Raw genomic sequence first — 25,677 nt, forward strand, 5'->3', positions numbered from 1 at the left:
AATCTGGGGATGTACTGTATGGTGATTAACATAATATAATAAAATTAAATTAAAAAAAAAAAAGAAGATCACATGGTGCCTGGGTGACTCAGTCGATTGGTTAACTGACTACCTCTTGGTTTCAGCTCAGGCATAATCTCAGGGTCATGAGATCAAGTTTCATGTCACTCTCCACACTCCTTGAGGAGTCTGCTTGAGATTCTCTCTCCCTTCCCCTCTGTCCCTCCCCCAACACCCCCTACCCCATCATCTCACCCTCTCACTCTCACTCTAAAATAAATAAATAAATAAGTCATTAAAAAATACTTTAAAAATAAAGAGGATTGCAACCATATTGGCAAAGTCTGGCGGTACAATACAGACATTGCTTCTCTACCATTTTTTTATTATGCTCAGTTAGCCAACATATAGTACATGACTAGTTTTTGATGTAGTGTTCAAGGATTCATTAGTTGCTTATAACATCCAGTGCTCATCATAACACATGCCCTCCTAAATGCCCATCACCCAGTAATCCCACCTCACCCCTTCTGTAACCCTCAGTTTGGTTCCCGGAGTCCAGAGTCTCTCATGGTTTGTCTCCCCCTCTGATTTCTTCCCATTCAGGTTTCCCTCCTTTCCCCTGTGCTATTCCTTATGTTCCATATATGAGTGAAGCCATATGATAATTGTCTTTCTCTGCTTGACTTATTTCACTTAGCATAATCCCCTCCAGTTCCCTCCATGTTGATGCAAATGGTGGATATTCATACTTTCTGATGGCTGGGTAATACTCCATTGTATATATAAACTGCATTTTCTTTATCCATTTACTGTTAAAGGACATCTAAGCTCCTTCCAAAGTTTGGCTATTGTAGACATTGCTGTTGTGAACATTGGGGCTCATGTGTACCTTCTTTTCACTACATCTGTAACTTTAGGATAAATACCTAGTAGTGCAATTTCTGGGTCGTAGGGTAGCTCTATTTTTAATGTCTTGAGGAACCTCCATACTGTTTTCCACAGTGGCTGCACCTGCTTGCATTCCCACCAAGAGTGTAAGAGGGTTCCCCTTTCTTCACATCTTTGCCATCATTTGTTGTTTCCTGTTTTGTTAATTTTTGTCATTCTAAGTGGTGTGAGGTGATATCTCATTGTGGTTTTGATTTGTATTTTCCTGATGGCTTGAGATGTTGAACATCTTTTCATGTGTCTGTTAGCCATTTGTATGTCTTCTTCAGAGAAGTGTCTGTTCATGTCTTCTGCCCATTTCTTAACTGGACTATTGTTTTTTGGGTGTTGAGTTTCATAATTTCTTTATAGATCTTGGGTACCCACCCTTTGTCTGAAATGTCATTTGCAAATATCTTCTCCCATTCTGTGGGTTGCCTCTTAGTTTTGTTGACTGTTTCTTTTGCTGTGCAGAAGTTTTTTATCTTGATCAAGTCCCAAAAGTTCATTTTTGCTTTTCCTTCCCTTGCCTTTAGAGACATGTCTTGAAAGAAGTTGCTGTGGCCTATGTCAAAGAGGTTATTGCCTATGTTCTCCTCTAGGATTTAGATGGATTCCTGTCTCACTTCGATGTCTTTCATCCATTTTGAGTTTATCTTTGTGGATGGTGTAAGAGAATGGTCCAGTTTCATTCTTCTGCATGTGGCTGTCCAGGTTTCCCAACACCATTTATTGAAGAGACTCTCTTTTTTCCATTGGATGCTCTTTCTGCTTTGTTGAAGATTAGTTGACCATAGAGTTGAGGGCCCATACCAGGGACTCTATTACTTTTTCCACAACTTCACTGACTCCCATGCATTCTCCCTCCCATGATTTGTGGCTCTCTGTGAGAGCCTGTAAAACAGAAGTTAAAGAAATCTATAGGATTCCATCCCAGTATCACCTCTCAATCTATATTGTTAGGAAATATCAGTGCAAGAGCATTTTCTCTCACCGTATTTCCTGGATACTGAGAATGATTTGAGTTCTTAATGTCAAAAGGCCAACTGATCAACTGGCCAGGACATGACCCACTTCCTCCATTCTGTTTCTGCCCCCACCCCTTCATGTTGAATATCAGTCTGTGTCCATCACCTAATTTACTAGAAAAGAAAGCAGAGCAGAGGTTGCTGGCCTCTCTTTTCCTTGCTCAGGTACATGTGTCCCTCCTCCATTCTTCTCTTCCCTTCCTTCTCTAATAAAACCTGCTCTGGACTGAAGCTCTCTCATCAGCTCTCCTGCCACACTCTGTCAGGAAGACACTGGGCAGAGGTCACCTTCTCAGGCACACCGTGTGTCTCTAGAAGGGTCATGGACACACCAACCGTCACCAGGGTGCCCTGAACAACTTCTCAGACTGGAATTTCACTGCAAAGAGGAACAAGACACCAATTCATTGGTAATTGTTTGTTAATTTTAAAGATTTATTTATTTATTTTGGAGAGAGACAGAGTCAATGGGGGAGGGGCAATGGGGGAGGGGCAAAAGGACAAGGAGAGAGAGAGAAGCAGAATCCCAACCCAGCATGCACGGATGCTGACGTGAGGCTTTATCACACAAACCTGAGATTATGACCTAAGTAGATCAAGAGTCAGACTCTTAACCTACTGGGCCATCCAGGCACCCCAAGACTACTGCAGTGTTATGTGGTTTTACCTTGAAGTCACTTACACCCTGGCTGAGGAGCTCTTGAAATCAAACTGTACTCAGTGCCACTAAGGAACAGCTGAGTTTGGGGATGTTACTTCTGGTTTCTATACTCTTTTTTTTTAAGATTTTATTTATTCATTTGACAGAGAGAGAGACAGCCAGTGAGAGAGGGAACACAGCAGGGGGAGTGGGAGAGGAAGAAGCAGGCTCTCGGCGAAGGAGCCTGATGTGGGGCTCAATCCCAGGACTCTGGGATTATGCCCTGAGCCGAAGGCAGACACTTAACAACTGCACCATCCAGGTGCTCCTGGTTCCTATACCCTTAACGTCTCTGCAATTTTGTATCAAGCAGATGCTGAGGGACAGACAACCACAGACTGAGCTGGAACCAGAGTGAGTCAGAGACACTCAGCATCCAGGCCCCTGTTCTGCTCAGAGTTTGCGCTCAGCTCCCCCTGCAGTCCCCGTCACTGTGTCATTCATGGCACAGTAGTACACAGCTGAATCTTGTTGCTTGCACTGAGCCTTTCTCCAAGTGGAAGGATTTGGAATCTTTGTCATAGGTGGCTTCAAATCCTTTGTTGGTTCCCTTCTCCTTGTCCTTCAAGGCTTTCAGGAGGAGCTGTGGACCTTCTCCTGTATACTGAACATACCAGAAAAGAGTGGGGAAACTTGTCGTTATATAAGTACAGTTTATATTCAGGGAAGCCTTTTCTGAGAGGGTCACTTGGCCTTCCGTCTGGGTCACTGAGTCTCCATGGGTTTGTCCTGAGGAAAGAGAAAAGAGACCTGTGTCACCTTGAGTATAAAGCTCTGGGATAAAATTAGAGTTAAAGGTTTTGCAGACAAAATGGAAGAAAGAATCCCAAGTTTTAAGAGGTCTTTTACTTACCAAGCATTAAGAGTACCACGGTCACGAAGCCTGGAGAACACTTCATCTCTGCAGTGTCACCTAAATAATGTTCTTCATTCTTACCATGAAGAAACCTTGGAGTGACAGAGAAATGATGAGGGCAAGCCCACATTTCACACAGGAAATGTGATTGTGGGAGGAAGCTGCGCCCTCTGGCGGACAGGGACTGAAGTGCCTGCATGTTGGCCAAAGTCCTCCCCAAGTCAGCCATGTGTTTCATCCCTGACTTCATGAGGCACATGTCAGTCTTCAGGTGCCCTTGGAAGTCTAACAAGAGCAGTCCTGTTCTCAGGTCTATTTGTTCTTAAGACATTACCCGATATGGAAGTTCATTAACACAGCATCCCAGGGCGTTTCTGTAGCTGGGAGGGTAACAATCTTCTAAAGCATCTTAGTACAGTGCTTCATATTCTCATGTGCCATGTGGACCAGCCTGTAACCCAATATTTAGAACTGTGACTGTCATTTTTTAAGTACTCACTAAATAGTTTTAAATTAAACAAAAATAATGAACAAATGGCCTTTAATTGAATTACCCTATTTACTTGTTCCTAAATTATTAGCAATTGCAAGAAATACTACTTTTTAAGAAAAGCTTTTGGAAGAAGTCACACTATTTGATAATCAAACATTGTAATAGTCAAATATTCCTGATTTTTAGAATAATTAAAAAGTGAAATATAAGAATTATAGACAGAAGAAACATCATACACGGAGTCACTGAAACCCTACAGAATGATCTGAGATTCTTATGTTCTCACAGTTTTATTGACTCCAACATAAGGTGACTAGAAAATGTGAATTAGTCAACAAATACTAATCCTATCCTCCAACCAGGTTTAGCCTCAAGGATGCTTTCTATTACCATCCATCTGACACATTTTGTTGTCAAACGTTAATCAAATAATTTTTGCCAAAAGGTAAGAAATCAGTATTTTCACGATAAAGTTCTAGAGAGAGGCTCATCTTCCATAAAGCCCTGTAAACATTTACTCTAGACACATAAGGAAGTTTAGCTCAGCTGTTTCCTGGAGGCGATTCCCCACACATTCAGGTCGAGGAACATCAGGAGTCCAGAGCCAACATGGCAATGGATTTCTGGGTGCAGAGTGAAGTAACAAATTCAGGCCTGGATACTGTTTCAGTTCATTCACCCCTTCACTTCCCCTTCGTCTTCCAAATCACATTGTCAGAACCTGCCTCATATTTACGCTAGAAAGCAATTTTGGACAAGCCATTAAAAATGTCTCTCAGATATGCAGGAACAATGGGAAATAGGCTGTGATAATGCCGGTTGAAAATAAACAGATCAGGGGCTCCTGGGTGGCTCAGTGGTTAAGCGTCTGCCTTTCGCTCAGGGTGTGATCCCGGCGTTCTGGGATCGAGTCCTACATCAGGTTCCTCTGCTAGGAGCCTGCTTCTTCCTCTCCCACTCCCCCTGCTTGTGTTCCCTCTCTTGCTGGCTGTCTATCTCTGTCAAATAAATAAATAAAATCTTTAAAAAAAAAAAGAAAGAAAATAAACAGATCAGCACATGGATGGAAAAAGTTCTTATGCATAACTTTAAAAAAACACAATTGCAGGCCAATGAAAGCGGACAGGAGAAATAGTTTGCGTTTTATGTCACAGGAGAAGACTTGCACGTCATTGAGGGAAGATACTGCAGAGTACTTTTGGATAGTTAACCCTTTATTAACACATAATTTACATAACCATAAACACAAAATTAAACAATTCTATGAGATTTGATGTATGTAGGTATTTGTGAAGCCATCACCACAATTGAGATAATGAACATATGCATCACCCCAAAAGTTTCCTTTTCTAAACCCTCACCACCCCCATTTCCAGAGAACCCTTCTGTGAATTAGTTTGTATATTTTTTACTTTTGTATAAATGGACTCCTATGTACTCTTTTGTCTGGCATCTTCTCAGCATAGTTATTTTCAGAACCTTCCATAGTCTTAATTATCAAACTTCATTTCTTTTTGTTGCTGTGGAGTGTCCCATCATGTGCCTGTAAACCAATGTGTTTATTCACCTGTTGATACCCTGAGGATTAGTCCCAGCAGGGCTGTTACAAATAAAGCTGCTATGAACATTTGTGTATAAGATTTTTTATAGACATACGCTTTCATTTCTATTGGATCAATTTCTGGGAGTAGAATATGGTAGGTGTACATTTGACTTTGTTAGACCAATTTGTTCTAGTAGCTGTTTTGTAGATTCCCTTTCATTTTCTGCTCAATTATGTTGTCTGTTAATAAAGATAAGTTTACTTCTTTCTTTCCAAACTGTATGCATTTGTTTCTTCAACATGCCGTATTGCATTGGCTGGAAACTCTACATCAATATTAAATACAAGCACTGGGAGCCAAAACTCTTCCCTTATTTCTGAAACAAAGGAGAAAGCTTTAGGCTTTCACCATCCAGTATGACATTTGATGTAGGTTTTTGGTTGAGCCCTTTTTCATTAAGGAAATTCCCTTCAGTTCCTTATTTGCTGGGAGTTTCTCTCAGGAATGAATCTGGATTTGTCAAATAATTTTTCTGTACCTATTGAGATACCCTCCTAAATTGCTCATCCGCTACTTGTCATTTTGGATATATTATTGATAAATTGTCAGGACAAAATATTGAAGGAGATATCACTCTCAAATTTACAAAGAATAAAGCAAGCTCAAAAGTATCAAGAACTTGATGGCAAAGCTAATACTTTTGAACACAGAGCTGGATGATAGCAAAAACCTTTCCCTGATTTTCAGGTTGGCATGGTGGGGGAGGTGAGCACAGCAACCTGCACTCACTAGACCCCCAGTTCAAAGCAGGGGCATCAGGTGTTCCACTGACTGTGAACTAAGGACTGTTTGCTTCCTTGTGCTTCCTGCTGGGACTCTGAATCCAGACCGCAAGGGAGGGTGGGGGTCCCTGATGGCTCCTGTCAGTGTGAACTCTTAAAACAGGCAGAAGCAACTCTAGGAAGTGGGAATCTGAGACAAGCTGTTATGTTGCCAGAGGGGGAGGACCTCAGTGAATGCATTGCAGTTAACACTGTGGATCCCTTCAACCAGATCAGCACCCTGTATGGAGCTGTTACAGAATTCTGCACTGAGGCAAGGTGTCCAGTCATGCCTGCAGGTCCAAGATAAGAATATCATTGGGCAGACGGTACTAATATCAAAAAGCCCATCAAATGTTCTGCACCAAAATACATTGACTATTTGATAACTTGGGTTCAGGATCAGCTTGATGATTAAACTCTTTTTCCTTCTAAGATTGGTATCCCATTTCCAAAAAACTTTATGTGTGTGTCAAATATCATTCTGAAGCATCTGTTCCTGGTTTATGCCCATATTTATCACGTGCAAGAGGATGCCTACCTCAACACCTCCTTTAAGCACTTTATTTTCTTTGTTCAGGAGTTTAATCTGATTGATAGGCGTGAGTTGACACCTCTTCAGGGATTAATTGAGAAGCTTGGATCAAAGACAGATAAATGTTTCTTCCAGAACACAGTGACTCTCTTGCTTCACCAGCTAGAGCTATCTCATTGCTATTTGTTGTAGACTAGTGATACAGACTTTAAGAAAACAGGATAAAAATACACTTATTGTTTGTGTCTACTGATAAAATTGTCCCAAAGGTAGATTGGTCTAATCCATCAGTGAGAAATTCAAGACACAGTGAATCTGCGGCACTGTGTGACCACTCCTGAGTTAGACTGGTTGTAATATGGGATGGCAATGAGGAGGTTGTGGAATATCAGTGAGGTTCAGGGGGGTGAATTCTGGAGCCAATGACCAAGAAAGAATTCTTGAGATGTCTTTGGTGCAAAATGGTGGTTTTTTAAAACATGGGGACAGGACCCATGGGCAGAAAGAGCTGCTGCCCCTGCTTGTGAGGGGTGGCTGATTATAGACTATGGGGTTGGGGGAAGGTAAGGAAAAGGGAGGTGAGAAAACTCACATGTTAAAGAAGACTCAGTGGATACTGGAGGCCTTGCCATTGTCAAGTGAAGGTTGTTTTTCCCTGTAGCAAGGCATTAGCATTAAGATTGTTGGGAACTTCCTGGAAGAATGTCACACCTGTCCCACCCAAGAGTGCAGAGTGGGGGGAGGTCACAGGGTGTCAGTTTATGCTTTGTCTTCAGCCAGCCTTCTGCTCCCTCATCAACTAACATGTAGTCTATTAGTTTACTTATTCTTTTACCAAAGAAAAAGACTGAGTGCTTCAGGTGACAGCATAATAGCTATTGAGAATTTCCACCAATGCTTTATTAACAAGTTTCCAGAATAAATTACCTAATGGGGCTCCTGGGTGGTGCAGTCGTTAAGCATCTGCCTTCAGCTCAGGGCGTGATCCTGGCCTTCTGGGATCAAGCCCCACATCAGGCTTCTCCACTAGGAGCCTGCTTCTTCCTCTCCCATTCCCCTGCTTGTGTTCCCTCTCTCGCTGGCTGTCTCTCTGTGTCAAATAAATAACTAAAATCTATAAGAAAAAAAGAATAAATTACCTAATAACACAATCAGATCAGTTTTATTCTGCCTTTATATACAAATAGAAGAGGTATTTTTAAGTTTCCTTAAGATTTAGAACATTCGTGTGTTACTTTGGATAACTGTTTAGTTTCAAGTTTGTATACTAGTGTTTTTATAGATAAGACTTTTTTTCCCCTAAAATCCATGATTGCAGTTTAAATCCTCATATGACCTATGTAGTAGGGGAGTAACCAGAGTTATTTCTAAAATGACTTTAATTTTTAATCTTTACTTGGTATTTTATTCACATAAACCTATATAAGTTTTAGGAGTATGTATATCAGAAATAATTTTCCTAAGGCATGTAAGGACAGTCTTGTATATTTTTATTAATTTTTGTTAGAAGCTTTTGCATTTTTTTCATTACTGGTATATTTTATCTAATCTGACAGAATGACAGATTTTTATGTCATTGTATTAGTGATGTGAATAATCATGTGAAATGTTTTGAGATGGAGTGCTATATTTGTGAACATAATTTTATGATTTTTTCATTTAGTAGAAACCTTACCATCAGTATGGAAAACAAAGAAAATTGCTTTCCACTGTATAACTGGCAGTCATCATAGATTAAATCTTATTTTTCTGTGAATAGAACTTATTCAATAAAGTACAAGTCTTTAAAATGAAAAAAACAAAAACCAAAAAACTGGTTCCCTGTATTTGACACTAAAGATTGTTGACAGAAAATTTGAGAGAGAGACTAGAGAGTAGCAAAATGACTTCTTTCCAAGCTTCTGAAATATCTTAAGACACTAACACTCTTTATTATACAGTGTAACTAATAAAGTAGATTTAAATAAGTCCAGGTTTGGCTCTTTTACCAAAAGAGGAAAGAAAATATATTATAATGGATGCCCAAACTGCTATTCAGGAGCTGACCACTGGGTATCGGCTTCACCATTCCATTCAGACCAATTACCGACCCCTGATCTATGCAATGCACTGTGGCAAAAGTGGAGAACTCCTCTAGGATTTTGTGGTTCACCAGTATTGGCACTCCATTCATGACCAGTGATCACTCTATTCCTTGAAACTTGCTTGTGGTAGCTCAGTCTAGAGCATAGTTGTTCCAGTTCACAAGTATAAATATTTCTCCAAAATTTAGAAATAGAGTCGTCTTATGACCCAGCAGTCCACGTGTGGAATATACTCAAAAATGGGAGGAATTCGTCTATATACCGAAAATATTGAGATGTTTATGAATTCTTGTTTCTACCAAAAGGTGGAAGCAACCCAAAAGTCCATTAACAAACAGGAAAGGGTAAACAAAATGGGATAGGACATACACTGGAATATTAATCAACCTTGAAAAGGAAATAAACTCTGTCACATGCTGCAACATGGATGAACCCTGAGGACATTATGTCAAATGCAATGTCATGAAATGACCAATATTGCATAATCCCACTTCTATGACATATCTAAAGCAGTCAAACTCGTGGAAAGACAAAGCAGAGTGGTAGTTCCCAAGGGCTGGAGGGTTGGAATAATGGAGAGTAATTATTTAATGAGTACAAAATTAGTTTTTCAAGATGTAAAGAATTCTAGAAATGGATGGTGGTGCTGGTTGAACAACAACGTAAATTATTTCATACAAGTGAATTGGACACTTGAAAATTGTTAAAATAGTAAATTGTGTGTTAAAATGGTGAAATTCTGTAATTAGAAACATTTAAAGAGATTCTTGTTAAGATTTCTATTCTACACATCTACCTTCAAATCAAATATGAGAGGGTGTTACAATGAAAGACCAATTACCGACCACCCATTACCACCGATTTTTAAGGCACTGCAGGGAGGGAGTGAGAGGTGGAAGGTGGGAAATGGAGAGAATGAGGATTTTGGAGTGTGGACCATTGATGAAACAAGGAGGGCTTGGAAGTGCGCAAACTGAGTCATGTGTTGGCAAAAAGCGATTTTTGAAGGAAGATTGAAGCAAAGAGCAGGAACAGACAAAGGAAAGCTCACCCTCTGCTCCTTCACAGGATCCACCTAGAGCCCCTAGTTGGGAGCATTTGTGGATAAGACGGGTGGGAAGCAGGGAAACGTCCAGTATGCAGACTGAGCACATCTACGCTGGAGGCGTTAGTAAGAAGGAATGCACCCTACTACAAGCTGCATCACAGAGCAGACCCTTAGAAAATAAACTCGAGTACAGATGACTCACAGCCAGCAAACCTAATTACACGAACCACTACACACGATACTCAGTGCCTCACCCACACATCATCACACCCTGTGGCCTGCCACCAGCTCACTGGGGGGCAGCAAGAGGGAGCTTCTGTAAGCGGCTAGTGAGCGTGTGCAGAAAGCAGCCCATCTCCCAGGTTGGGAGAAACCACACATATGCAGTCAGCACTGGCCTGGAGAAAGGGAAAGAAAGAGGAACTGGAGGGCATTATGCTAAGTGAAACAAGTCAGGCAGAGAAAGACAATTATCATATGGTTTCACTCATATGTGGAACATAATGAAAAGCTCGGGGACATTAGGAGAAGGAATGGAAAACTGAAGGGGGGGAAATCAGAGGGTGAGACAAACCATGAGAGACTATGGACTCTGAGAAACAGACTGAGGGTTTCAGAGGTGAGGGGCGTGGGGGGGTGGGTTAGCTGGGTGATGAGTATTCAGGAGGGCACATATTGCATGGAGCACTGGGTGTTATATGAAAACAATGAATCATGGATCCCTACATCAGAAACTAATGAACTGTATGGTCACTAACATAACATAATAAGAAAACATGTCACATAATCATCACTGTATTTCAGCAAAAACAAAAACAAAAGCAAACAAAAAAAAAAGAAAGAAAGAGAGAGAGAGAGAGAGAGAGAGAGAGAGAGAGACTCTCAGCACCCAGTCTGGCCTCACAGGATGGAGAGAAGGCCTTGAAGTTGGTGCTTCGTGGTCCCAGGCAGTAGGAGACAGTCACGCCCACCGGGGTGAAGGTGTGAAGCCGGACTGCCTCTGGATCTGAGCTACTGACTCCCCGCGCACTCCAGCTAAACCCTTGCTGCTTCCACTGCGTCAGCGCTCGTCTAAATAGGATCGAGCGTTCAAACCTGTAGCAACGGCACCCTCTGTGTCGCTTCTAACTTGACTGAAGAAGAAATGAACTGATAACATAGACGCGTGCTTCCTTCTGACCCCATTGTCAGGCCGGCAGGAAGTGGACCAATCAGGAGTCACGTTGCTTCTGCTGCGCGGGAGCTGGGGGTACAAGGAGCGAGAGAATCGAGCCCATCCACGTGTTGGGCTTCCGTCCTGACCTCCTTCGTTCTGTGTGATAAACTGAATTTAATCTGATGCATTTCCCAATGAGAACAAGCCAGTTAGCAATTAACTCACAACTCAGCTAAGAGGAACCACACTCACCAAGACAATGGCCAATTAGATCCATCCCTAGCTAGGAAAGCCTCCAGGGACCTTGACAGGAGCGTACCCTTGAGCAGGAGTGGAAGAAGGAGAGAATTAAATATTTACGCAACTTCTTTCACTCCTTTGATTTCTCTACAACACTAGAGAAATAACTTTTTTTAAAAAAAGAAGGTTGTGGTTAGTAATGTTTAATTCCGTGAAATGTGACTACGTGGCAGGGAGGTTGGCTGCACATCGTCTCTGCATTAGCCATTACTCCAAATGGCTTTATGCAATAATACTAATACTAGTGGGTGGCTGAGGGGAGCCTGGGTGGCTCAGTCGATCAAGCGTCTGCCTTCCGCTCAGGTCATGATCCAGGGTCCTGAGATTGAGTCCTGCTTGAGGCTCCTTGCTCAACAGGGAGTCTGCTTCTCCCCTGCCTGCTGCTCCCCCTGCTTGTGCTCTCACTCTCCTCTGACAAATAAATAAATAAAATCTAAAAAAAAAAAGTAAGGTGGCTGATACATGCATAAAAAAGTTTTCCCATGTATCTCAGAAAGATCAGTTTTCATTATAATAATAACAAAAAATTACAAGTCCAGGAGAAATTGAATTATCTTCAAACAACTGAGCATTATTAAGAAAGAGACACATATAAATGGAAAGAAACAGTATGTTGTAAAACAATCAAATAATCAGACATATACTTCAAGGACTTTTATTTCTCACAAATCAATTTATAAATTTAATTCAATCAAAAATTACATTAGAATTATGAGTAAGGAACAGATTTCTCCTTTCCTTCTTTCTTTAACAGCTATTGATAAGGAATTACGCAAAAAAGTATCTTCTACCTACTGAAAATATAGCATGAATGAAATACAAAATTCGGTCTCCTAAAATCTATGGGAACGGGTAATTGTGAACAGAGACTTACAAAATTCTGTAAGTGAGAATAGATTTCTGGGTTTTATCTGAAGCTCGCACTGTCAAATCACTTCCTATCTTAATTTCCCTCAAACACACAAATAGTACACACCATCCCTGGGCTCTAAAGGAAAACCCATGACACAATTTCTGAGCAAGAAAGTGATCAAAGGATACAGGAATGGCTCTCAAATTTTGCCGCAAATACAGAGGAACAAAATTTATATGAAAATGTAATTAAATAAAATATCTCACAGAGCTATTTTAAAATATATGTTAAATGACTAACTTAAAAAAATAAAGTAAAATAAAGCAGATCTTTGAAGGAAAAATTGACGAAGTGGAGCATGCTCAAATCAAAATACAAAGTGAAAAAACCATGATCATAATTATAATAAGGATTTTTAGAGACTAAAGGAATATTAGCAATATTATGTGATTACAAAATTATCACTTTCATATTTGCACTTTCCATATTTCTGTATTTCCCATTATGTTTCAGAATCAGAAATATCATAAGTGCTACTTTTGATACACAGTGTTTCCGTGCCCATCCATAATAAGGACGGTTATATTTGTACTAAGGAGGTATTATAGGGAAGGAGTCTGAAGAGCAAATGTAAAGTCGTCTTTAAAATATGAAAATAAAAACATTACAAAATCACTTCAAGAATCTATTAAACAAGAGTCATTCAATAAAATGTTCCAACCCTGGGGCACCTGGGTGGCTCAGTGGTTAAGTGTCTGCCTTCTGCTCAGTGCGTGATCCTGGCGTTATGGGATCGAGCCCCACATCAGGCTCCTCTGCTAGGAGCCTGCTTCTTCCTCTCCCACTCCCCCTGCTGTGTTCCCTCTCTCGCTGGCTGTCTCTGTCTCTGTCAAATAAATAAATAAAATCTTTAAAAAAAAATGTTCCAACCCTGTCTGTGGCATCTCCATCCTAACCGTCTTATTATATGCTTTCAACATCTAACAAATCAGCTTCCACCTACAGACAAACAGCACAAACGCTCTCCTGGAAGGTCTGTGTCAAAGGCCAGGGGCTGCCCCGCTCGCATNCTGTGTTCCCTCTCTCGCTGGCTGTCTCTGTCTCTGTCAAATAAATAAATAAAATCTTTAAAAAAAAATGTTCCAACCCTGTCTGTGGCATCTCCATCCTAACCGTCTTATTATATGCTTTCAACATCTAACAAATCAGCTTCCACCTACAGACAAACAGCACAAACGCTCTCCTGGAAGGTCTGTGTCAAAGGCCAGGGGCTGCCCCGCTCGCATGTTTGAGTGCAGGCAGCAGGTGTCTGGGGAGCAGTGTGTGCTTGCCGCGCAGAAGTACACAGCTGAGTCTTCAGGCTGCGTGTCTGCGATGTGCAGGGACAGATGTCTGGCCGTCCTGCTCAGTGAGACAGTGAGCCTTTGGTCTTCTTTTGTGGTCATGCTTGAACGAATGTATATTAGGACGGGGACCTTTTCCAAGCTCTTGCTTATACCAAGGGAAGTAGACTGAGGCACTGTCTGAATAACTGCAGTTGATGACAGAACTGCGTCCCTGCCGCTCACTCAGGGTCGAAGGCCGCTGCTCCACAGTCTCTCCTTGGCTGAACCCTGTGCAGAAAGAAAAGGTCAGAGAAAGGAGAAGGGATTCCAGGTTCTTACGCTTCTGAATGCTCTTTTCTACACTAATGGGGGAAACCTGAATAAAGCCAGTCTTGACTTCTGGAGACCATCCACTAATATCCTCTGTGTCCCATACTTGTCAACTCACAGCTCAGCTGCAGCCACGAGAACACGATTAAAGCTCCCCTGGATGTCCTCATGGCTCCTCCCCGTTAGACCAGCTTCACAACTGCAGCCTCCAGCCAGCTCAGCTCCTGCTCTTGTCAGGCCGTCCCCTTCCTCTAACAGAGTACTTTCCCACGTTGTCCCCCAGCCAATGAGAAAAAGGCCCTGCTCCTGCCACAGTCTAGTGCACCAGATGCACGAAAACGAGCCCTCCACGTGTTCTGCGTCGGCGCAGGGGCACTACCGTCTGTGGTCACAGCGCTACTGATCTCACGGGGAAATGCGCTTCTCCTCGCCTGTGCCTCTGAGGGACAAATTTGCATGGAGAAATCTGACATGCTTTGAGAAATCTATTTGAATGCTGTGTGTCTTATATAATGAGAAATATTGAAAGACAGAGTAGAAATTCTGAGAAAACATCAAGCTGCAAACTCAGAAAATAAAACCATATGAGTCTATTCTTGAAGTGGTTTCATTTTCCCAAATCGAAAAAGATGGCATGTCCTCGAATGCAGTTACTGACTCATGGCCTCAGGAGAATTTCCTCTAAAGTATTAACCACCTATTCTCTCATGCTTCCCATTTCCTGGCCAACAGAGCTTCACGTTTCATACTCCATCATATTTCTCCTAAACTCCACTACAATGTCCTTTCCCCAAGACTCATTCATAAAGCTCTTCAGCCCTGTGTGTTTCCAGAATTAGCTTTCTCTTACAAAACCCCTTTCTCATTCTTAATTAATTTATTTAAATTTCTTGGAATCTTCTGATGACCTCTGTGAGAAAAAATCCAGGGAAGCATAAATATTATATGCGCTGGGAATGGTACCAACAAGAAACTAGGCCTAAAGAACTCATCAGGAGAAATGGTCTCTGGGAAACCAAGAATAACTCATTTCCAAAAGTGGAAGCCCCTTTCTGAGAAGCCCACCCTCTGATCCTTGAAACGACAAAGACTAAAACTCATCTTCATCCTCCTCTCCCACCGTGAAAGATTTAAAGACAACTGGGCTGAAGAATATCAACTCAATATATAAATATGTGCATGTATATGAAATGTGTTTTTATGAATGGAAAACTTCTTGATTCTGAGAATCTTCCATCCTTTTACTCATTCCCCATAAAATAATAATTCTCAAACTCTTCTCTGGGCAAAGTTCCCTCTACCGGTGGAAAGGCCAATTTTTGCAATTTTGGTCTGAATGTGACCATTCATATGACTGATTCTCTTCCATGGATCTGTTGCACAAATAAGGCTATCCCTTGTGTAAAATTCCCAGCTCCATGATGATTTCAAAGAATATTGTTTTACTTATGGTCAAAGCGTTGGCCTAGAAAACCTTCATCTAACATCTTCATGGACTGCCGGCGGCAAGAACCCTAAATATACAATAAATGTTTTGCAGACAATATGTGAGTTATGCTCATTATACTCCTTCTAGCTTCAAGAAATGTCCAACCGGGATGATAAATATATTTGCTATTTGGGAGAAAGTCCTTAGAAACACATGTCGGGGTTCACATGGCACCACCACCTTTGGCTCTCTCCTACTGAGACAGTGAGTGATGCATGAGTTTGCTGGTAGAGTAACAGCGGCTCAGCCTGGGCCTCCCTTCCTGCCTAAGGTCTCAGACATCTACATAAGTTGGAATTCTCCATTCAGGCATTCAAACTAAATGGACCACAATCTTCTCAGAGCCAAGCTGCAGAGATATGGCTGGGCTTCCATTAGACATTTTTTTCTCTACCCAGCCCAATGACCCTACAGCAAGGAGGTAAGGGAAAGAATGCTAAAAAGAAAGTGAGGAAACCCACTTTCTTTCTTGCCCAGCTTATTCACTACCTAATTGTTCCATACTGTCGTCTTGGATACAGTCTCTATGTGTAAAATGAAGTTGGAATAAAGGATTTCTAAGGGCTCTTCCAGCTCTAAATTTCTTTGATACTATATAACAACGCATATATGTACTGAGAACTGATTGTGTGCGGTGTGGACTGGCGTCAGAGTGGGGTGAAATTACCTCCACCATGGACCCCAAGACCATATTCACAACCACACAGGATCGGAGGGTCTGAGGTTGATCCTAACCCACCCTGAGGACTCTTCAGAAGCAGAGACACCACCCTCAGGATGAAATCCTGTCTGGGTTTCATTTCTTCTATGAGATCAATAATGTATCAAGAACTAAATCGATATTAACATGGACTAAAATGAGACTTTATTCATGGACTGAAAGCCCTTCACAGACAGTGAGACCAGGGGGTTCCATGGCTAAGCCATGGGAAAGCTGGATGTTACCGGAGTCATATTTCTTGTGTATATATGTAAATGTAGGTCTGTATCTATTACATATAACTTATGTATCGTATGAAAAAAAGAAAGAATCTCCCCGGTTGAGACAAATTAGAGGAGGTGGGTGAGCTTACTAACGTGGAAAGTGAGAAGCACGTTCTAAAACGCCTAATTGCTTACTGGATTCTGGCTTTCTCCTTAGAACTTTCATTTGGAGGTTCAAAATTTCCAGCCAGGGATGCGTGTATAATTTTTGAGATCATTTCAAGATGAAAATTTGGGATCTTTATCCAAAAAGCTGGGAAAAGATGTCATTAGGTAATGTTTCTAGGGGAAACGTTTTTCTAAAATGCTTTAACTCTTCAGACACATTAGTTTCATGTCTCTGATTTTAATGTTTTAAAGACTTTTTTCTTTTCAACCATCTCAACCAGGTTCAAAGAAAAATTTGTCAGATGTACTGAGGCTTTCAGGGCACCTCGTGCCCCCACACAGGTATATAGCCCTCCAACTATCACCTTCCCCATGGCTCTTTCACAATGGAAGGCACTATTCTGCCACATCATGTCACCCAAAGCCCACAGTTTACCTAGAGTTCACTCTTGCTGTTGGAGATTCTGTGGGTGTGAACAAATGTATAAGGAATGTATCCACAATCATAGTATTGGAAAGAGTGGGTTCACTGCACTAAACACGCTCTGTGTTCTTCATCCCTCTCGCTCCCCTCAACCCTTGGCAATCACAATCCTTTTACTCCTTCTATAGTTTTGCCTTTTCCAGAAAGTCATAGTGTCAGAATCATACCTTATGTAGCCCCTTCAGTAGGGCTGTATTCACTTAGTAAAATGCATGCAAGTTTCCCTTATCTCTTCCTGGCTTCATAGCTCCTTTCTTATTAGCAGCAAATCATATTCCATTGTTTGGATGAACCACCATTCATGTATTCATTCACTTATTGAAGGACATGCTGCCTAATTCCAAGTTTTCGCAAACGTGAATAAACTGTCGAAAAGCACGTGTGTGCAGGTTTGTGTGTGGACATAAGTTTTCAATCCCTTTGGGTAAATACTCAGGAAGCCACTGCTGGATCACACGATAAGAGTGTGTTTTGTTGTGTAAAAAACTGCCAAACCCCTTAATTGAAAGGTACATGAATACACTTTCCTTCTGTAGTAATTTCCTGACAGTATTTACTACACCCTTTGCTGACGTCGCAGCCCCAGCTCGTCCAAAGCAGGCACAGACCCCAGGTGGCCCTGCCTGCTGCTCAGTGCACAGGCCGCCTGCCCTGACCCAGACCCTGAGCCTGCGTGCGCTCCTGCCTGTGTCCTGCTGCCCCATGCATCTCTCTGCTCAGGCACTTGCTCCTCCCACTCACGGGACTCACTTAGAAAGGACAAGAACAAAGATTAAACTACTGTGAATTTGAAGACAGGGCCCAGCATTAAACCAAGGGCAGGCTTCCATGGTAGAGCAGGGGGCTGTGTAACTGCCCAGGTCCCATGATCAAGAAGTTGGCTCTGCTCCCAGCTTTGGGAGTCTGCCCATTTACCTCCATCTAAATTTTCAGGGACCCAATCTTTCCTCTCAATGCCCTTTCATCAACATAACAACCAATGCAGGCTGGGATTCCCTGTGTGCTGGAATCCTTACACATGCAAGTTTCAACTTTGGGTTTGGGGTCAGCAGTCTTTGTCTCTGGATACAAGAGATGGGTTCTTTTAGGGTAATCCTGGAAGCTTTTTGCTCCCTTTTCCAAACCCGGAATGATGTTACATAATCATGACAATAGATTCATTCAAAACACAAGGAAGGACAATGGATTTTCTTGGAACAGAAAGAAAATTTCCATGAGCTCTTCCCCACAAGGAGCTATTTAGAAATGACTGAATTGGATACTTCTGTCAGTGATACACGTCAACACATCATACAAATTGATCAAGGAAATCATTCAGATTTTGTGATTCTTTAGAGTCTGTATATCAGGTATGCAGAGGATAAGCTCTCATGTCGCCTAAGATTCACTAACTTTGGAATAATATGAGCTCCACCAAGTCACTTACGCTCTAAAATGTTCCCTTTATTCATGCATAAAATAAAGGTACCTATTTACAGGGTATTACATTACTGAAATAGAAAATACATGTAATAAGACAAGTAGAGTGCCCGACCCTCAATAAAATTATTTTATTATATTTGCATTTCCCAGCGTGAAAAAGCTGAACACAACTTTTAAAAATACCATACACGTTCCCCTTACTGTTCTTTGAAAATAAAACCTTCTACGCAACTAAAAAATTCAGTCATCTCTATTTGTTGAAGAGTATCCAATGTTTCAAGGCTTTTCCATTTGAGTAATATACATACACATTTTATGCTACCTGCCGGGAGATCTGCTTTCCCAGGGCATTGGATATGGGCATCTTTGTCACTTGCTCCAATGGTTCCATGGTAGAACTTTTTACTTCCAAAGGGCTTACTGGGAAGTAAAAGGGCAAGAAAAGCAAGTGAAATGAGAATCCTGATGGGTCTCATTTTGGAGGGAAAAGGTGCTATAACATAGATCTGAAAATGTGCCAAGGCTGCTGTGGGTGCAGATGCCCCAGGGAGGGGCCGGGGCACAGGCACAGCTGCAGGTGGCCTGCAGGCCCCGGATCAGCAGGCAGCACTGTGTCTCCGCAGCGCACAGGTAGGAGGCTGTGTCTTCCAGCTGGGAGTCCGCGATGTGGAGGGTGCTGGACCATTCCCTCGTGTTCAGTGTGCAGTTGAGCCTTCCGCTCTGCTTCAGGCCCGAAGCCACAGAAATCAGCCGGGTGAGGCCGCCGCCCCCGGGGTTCTGTCGGAACCACTGCACACTGCGCAAAGTTTGGGAAAAATTGCACTTCCTCCTGGGGGCTCAGGGTTGAAGGGCTCTGCTCCACCTCCAGCCCTCTCACCCCTGCATGGAAAGAGAAGAACAAACACAAGTCACATCTCCAGGGAGTCACTGATGCAGTTTCCAAACTTGTAAAATGTCCCGAGACACAACCCTGGGGCTGTAGGACCCTCTCGGAGCTCAATGTCAGGCCCCCCACCACTGTGGACTGCGGACCGCTCCCCAACCCCGTCTGGACGCCCCCACTCACAGCAAACCTGGACCCACAGGAGCCCCAGCAGAGCTCCCCAGTGCCTGCTCATGATTCCTTGTCTAGTTGCCGAGTTACCGACACCCCTACTGTGCAGAGAGTAGAGTCCTGGGTCCAGAGAAACTGTGTCTTACAGTCAATCTTTCCAACAGAGCCGCTGAGCACCAGTCACACCTCAGCCCTGCCAGTCATGGAACTCGAGACTCCACCCACAGTGTCCCAAGATTGCGCACAGCAATCTCTCCAAGACTGTGCTTGCCAACAGTGCAGGGAGCTAGGGGCAATAGTTCCAATATACGAAGATACCAGGGGGCATTTTCTTAAAACACTTTATCTAAGAAATGTGTGGGTTGATGTGTGTGTGAGGAAAGGTGAATGATATTCCTAGGAGACTCAGGGCCTAAAGGGGGTTACACAAAACCTTGAAAAATAACAAAGAGTGTCTCCATTCCCCAAATTGCATAGTTTGACAGACAATGTGAGAATTCAATTATGTGAAAATACTGATAAAGGAAAACAATCTGATAGCATGCATTATATATTGCTGAAATAACTACAATTTCTTGAAATCAAGACAATTCTAGAAACCAAGCCAGTCACCATCTGCATTGATTATTACTGCGATCAGAATCTGGTTGGTGGAAAATGAGATGTCTGCATAATGTCTTCTCTAACCTTCACCTCTCCACTTCTCCTGTGCAATTCATGGACCCCGCTCACCCACACAGCTGAGTCTGGCCAGGTCGCTCCTTGCTGTTCAAAGTCAATATTGTCCTCTCCCGATCCTTCTCTTTTTGTTCTTTATTGTTTCCTGTCTTCTTCTCTTGATTCTTGTTCCCTCTGCTCTCAGCAGAGATACATGAAAAGGTAAGATATCTGGGGTTTTGAAATAATTTCAAGACCAGTACGTTTGGGTGATTTTATTCATAACAATTGACAACAGGTAGCGGGATGTTTTCTGTTGAGTTTCCATGGTCACAATGCCCAGAAATATTCCTATCCTGGTATCTGCGAATAATTATCTGCATAGTGGATTTCTAGAGACATGGCTTCCAGATGTCTGAAGTTGCTATGCAACGGCAGAACTCAAAACCTGAGATGCACTTTACACAGACCCTGTCCCCCTTCTCCTCCATCTTTGCTATCTATAATTGGACTAACTTATATGATTTCTATTCTCTCTTTAACTGTTCAACCATTTCACCATCGGAAAGCCTTTGTTACTTTTAGGACCTACAGTGCCCCCTAGAGGACTGAAAAGGTCAGCAAAGACCCCTTCAGACCAAGCAACTCAGCAGACACATACCCCCAGCTCTACTCATTCCAAGCTTCCTGATGAAGGAAATGCAGATGGTCAGAAAAGAAGATAACTGCTTAGATTGAATGAGGATTAAAAGTGAAACAAACCTTACTTTTAAAATGGAATTGCATGGAAGTTAATATCAGAAAGTAATTTGGTAAATCTCATCTTGTGCTGTTTATTTGATTTCATTACCTTAGTTCAAAAGAAATCCATAAATACTTATTGAGCCTTTAGTGTCAACAGGGATGGAGCAATTTACTAGGTCTAAGAATTTATAAAAGAGTAATGAAATATTATTCAGCAATTTAAAAGAATGAAATCTTGCCATTTGCAATGACATGAAAGGAGTAGAGAGTATAATATTGAGGGAAATAATCAGTCAGAGAAAGACAAATACCATATGATTCACTCATGAGGAATTTAAGAAACAAACCAAATAAGGAAATTGGAAAAAAATAAGACAGAGAGAGATAAATCAAGAAATGGACTCTTAATTAAACAGAACAAACTGATGGTTACCAGAGGGAGAGGGCTGGGGATTAGTTAAATAGGCGAGGGGATGAAGGACTGCCTTTGTCCTGATGAGCCCCAGGTGTTCTGTGGAAGGGCTGAATCACTCTACTGTACACCTGAAACTACTATAACACTGTATGTTAAGTAATTGGAATGTAAATAAAAATTAAGAATGAATGAATGAATGAATGAATGAATGAATTTATTTTTAAAAATAATATGTAAAAGTGGATAATTCTAGTTTACAGTCTACAGGGGAAGCAAAAATGTACATAACTATAATAGAATCAATGAGTAGGACCCTAAGAGGAGTGAAAAGTAGGAACTATCTGATCCCAAAAGAGGTAGAAATCCTTATACGTTGGGTCATTGTACAAAATCTTATGAAGGATGTGATCATTTTCCCCTTTCCCTTTTTGGTGAAAGAATAGAAGACAATATGCAAAAGACTTTTGATAGCTTTTATGACCTTATCACTTTTAACAATAGGAGGAATTTTGAATATATGAATTATTAAAAGTAATAAAACATTACCTATAGACTAAAATCCCTTTGACTACCAACCCCAATTCTGACCCTCTCGGCACTTATTACCCTAAGTTGTTTTTCATCTTGTGCAATTGGGGTTGACGTTTCAAGGTAATTTACTAGATTTCAATCACCAGGAAATGGACAGTATTTTCTTTAGATTTTGTCATAATACAAATAAATATTCTGGTCTACCTTTCTGTAACTTGCTTTATAAACTCAATAGTAAATCTTGTCTATTAACCCATATAGATCCTCTGTTCCATTTTATTCCATATTGTGGATATGCTTTCATTTATACATCCTTTACCCTCCTGAGTAATAGTTAAGATGAATTTTTAAAATATGAAATATTACACTACAATAAGATGTTTTAATCATTCCTCACTATGAGCATATATTTTTCTAGGGGCAGAGACTAGGAAAAACTGAAGGAACAAGCCATGAGCCTACAAGGTGACAATTACTCCAGGCAGAGGAAAAACTCTGAGGAGGAGTGGAGAGAACTCAAGTTCTGATTATCGTGTTGGATGGCTTTCTTTTTCTATTATTTTTCTTAATGTGCTTTGCAACTGTAGTTTATCAGCTCATTTGATAAGCTCTTTCTGAAATTACTTTCCTGATAGGCACCTAGTGTGTAGTTTCCTGCAGACAGACACTGAGATTTTCTAAATATAGTAAATCAGGAAGAGAACAAGCACACCCAAGGAAAAGGAGTGGTATACAATAGGAAAAAATGTTACAGAGTAAAATCAGACATAAGAAAAAATGTGCACACTTGCACAAGCATAAACACACACAATGTAAGGATACTTGTCATTAGAACAGAAAGACAATTCTCCAGTGCAACAGAAGACAGCCTAGAAAAAAAAATTTTTTTTAAAAAGGAAACAGGGCGCCTGGGTGGCGCAGTCGTTAAGCTTCTCCCTTTGGCTCAGGGTGTGATCCTGGCGTTCTGGAATCGAGCCCCACATCAGGCTCCCCCGCTATGAGCCTGCTTCTTCCTCTCCCACTCCCCATGCTTGTGTTCCCTGTCTCGCTGGCTGTCTCTCTGTCAAATAAATAAATAAAATCTTTAAAAAAAAAAAAGGAAACAAAAGCATATGGAGCAAAACCAAAATATTAGAAATGACTCCAATATATCAGTAATCAAAACATAGACAAAAAGAAGTTATTGGATCAAATCAACATTTTAAAATCTTGCTATGTATTGCTTTGGAGACAAACCTAAAAGAAAATAGCCCAGAAAGGTGAGCAGATAGGATGGGATTTTCCCACTGCCTCTGTGTGCAAAGACTAAAGCCCCCTCCTCACCTGCTAAACCCACCTCACCCACCATAGAGATCACAAAGAATGTCAGTCCTATGGAATCAGTCGAAGCTATCTGAGAGAGCACCTAGATTGTAAACTAAGGTAACTGCTGTGAAGGGAAGATCTAAGAAAGAAAAGACAGAAGTTAAAAAAAAAATATTCCAACAGAAGAGAGAACAGAAAAAAGAAGAAAACTGGGAGAGATGAAATACCAAGAAGAAATTGAGATTTACAGAAAAGGATGAAAGTAAAATTAAGCCAATCCCACACCCTGATAGAGCACAGGGTAAAAACAAGTGTGAGCAACAGCCTCTGCGCATTCATCTGTGGTCCCTCAAATCTCCACTCGTTCACAAGCGGGAATGCTTTAGGAACTATGGAAACACACATTGCTCATGCCTCTAAAACACATTAGGTTGAGAAGCCATCATCAAAATTGTGTATAATCATTCTCTGCATAAGAAGTCAAGTACAAATTTGAATCAAGGGAGACTTCAACTGTCTTGTTTATGAACATCACATTTACTTACTAAGAGGGTCAATTTTCTTATCCTATTAAATGAAATGTATCACAAAGAACAATCTTGGAGTCATACCTACACACATAAATATCTTAAACATTTTAACAATCTATCATGCATACGCATGCTTTAGTGCATTGATTCCTAAATACAAGTGTTCCTTTCTCTTAGATATCCCCCTAAGAATTATGTATGGAGGTCTAATATCCTAACAAAAGATCCCCAGTAAATAATCTAACTTACAGCTCAAGGAACTGGTGAAAGAATAAGTCAGCCCAAGGTCTACAGAAGGAGGGAAATAACAAAGATTACTGCAGAAATAGCAAAACAATGGAAAAAGTCACGAACTAAGAGTTTTTTGTTTGTTCTTTTAGAGAAAGAGAGTACATGCAAGCTGGGGTGGGGGGCAGAGGGAGAGGAAGAGAGAGAATCTTAAGCCAGCTCTGGGCTCAGCCCTGAGCCCAGCAGGACTGAATCTCACGGCCCTGAGATCATGACCTGAGCCCAAATCAAGAGTCGAACGCTTAAACCACTGAGCCACCCATGCACCCCTAAAAGTTATTTTTCTGAAAAGAAAACATAGGAAAAAAATTCCAAGATATTATTTTGGGGAATGATCAATGATGTGACATCAAAAGCAAAGGGAACAAAAGGAAAAAATAACACAGGGGACTACATCAAACTAAAAAGCTCAGTATAATAGAGGAAACAATCAGCAGCATCAAACGTCATCCTACAGAGTGGGAGAAACTATTTGCAAATCGCATATATGATAAGGGGCTAATACCCAAACTATGTACCAAACTCCTTGTGATCATGACCTGAGCCAAAAACAAGAGTTGGAAACCTAACCATCCATGCCACCCAGGCACCCTGCCCAGGGAATTTTCAAGGCTAGTCTGGTTGTTTTTTATTTTAACACCAGCAAGGATGTCCAGCAACAGGAAACCTCATTCGTGGCTGCCAGGATGCACAATGGTAGTGCCACATTGGAACACAAGACTAGCAGTTTCCTACACAACTGAACAGACTCCTCCCATGTGATCTAGCAATGACAATCCTTAGTGTTCACCCAAGTGGCTGGAAAACGTCCCTGTACACAAAAACTTGCACACACACAAATGTTTATAGCAGCTTTATTCATAATTGCCAAAATAGGGAAGCCACCAAGATGTCCTTCAGCAGAAGAACTGGTAAGTAAACTATGGTACAGCCAGACAAGAGAATCTTATTCAGTGCTAAAAAGAAATGAGCTATCAAGCCATGAAGTTCTTAAAAGAAAACCAAACTGGTGAGAAAAAAATCAAAAGCCTTAGTAATGCACAAAATTTGAGGACATTTTTTATGCGCTTTTGTCACTTCCTCCAAGACCAACATCCAATTCTCTGCTCGGTTTAGAAGTGATCGTTGCTTCTTATAAAGGGCTGCGGAGAACATGGTTGCTCTGGGACTCAGACATTTTTTCACTTGGTCCACTTCTTTTACTTCCCTCCACTCCAGTACCCTCAACACACGCACACACGTGCACACACGGACACACACACACACACACACACACACGCACCAATGCTGACAACACGATTTTCCTCAATTCTCCAAAAATGTGTGGTGCTTTTTTTCCCTGACCCTCTCCCGAGGGCACAGCACACACCGAGGTGCTTCCACACCAGCCCTGGGTTTCCCCTTCTCTAGTCATTCATGCAAGCTTGCCCCGCTCCATCTTCAGCTCATTTTCTAAAACTGGTTGAAGTCACTGCCTGCTAGTAGCTTCTTTCCTGTTTCTCTCTGTGTTGAGGCTTTCTGCCCTTTTGGATATCTTTACCATCTTTTTATTTTTTTTTTATTTTTTTTTTAAATTTTATTTTATTATATTGTGTTAATCACCATACAGAACATCCCCAGATTCCGATGTAAAGTTTGATGCTTCATTAGTTGCGTATAACAC

The 25,677-nt window shown here is 41.4% G+C and overlaps 4 pseudogenes; 1 reads left to right on the top strand and 3 right to left on the bottom strand.

Annotated features, from left to right (window-relative positions):
* Nucleotides 1-3,040: 3,040 nt before the first annotated feature.
* On the bottom strand, nucleotides 3,041-3,659 carry LOC105234964 (annotated as a pseudogene).
* Nucleotides 3,660-5,850: 2,191 nt separating this feature from the next.
* LOC100480143 lies at nucleotides 5,851-7,099 on the top strand (annotated as a pseudogene).
* A 6,362-nt stretch (nucleotides 7,100-13,461) lies between these two features.
* On the bottom strand, nucleotides 13,462-14,296 carry LOC105234965 (annotated as a pseudogene).
* A 4,561-nt stretch (nucleotides 14,297-18,857) lies between these two features.
* On the bottom strand, nucleotides 18,858-19,715 carry LOC105234966 (annotated as a pseudogene).
* Between the last annotated feature and the right edge of the window lie 5,962 nt (nucleotides 19,716-25,677).

Source organism: Ailuropoda melanoleuca, chromosome 20, assembly GCF_002007445.2.
Source record: "Ailuropoda melanoleuca isolate Jingjing chromosome 20, ASM200744v2, whole genome shotgun sequence".
In the NCBI taxonomy this organism is placed as follows: domain Eukaryota; kingdom Metazoa; phylum Chordata; class Mammalia; order Carnivora; family Ursidae; genus Ailuropoda; species Ailuropoda melanoleuca.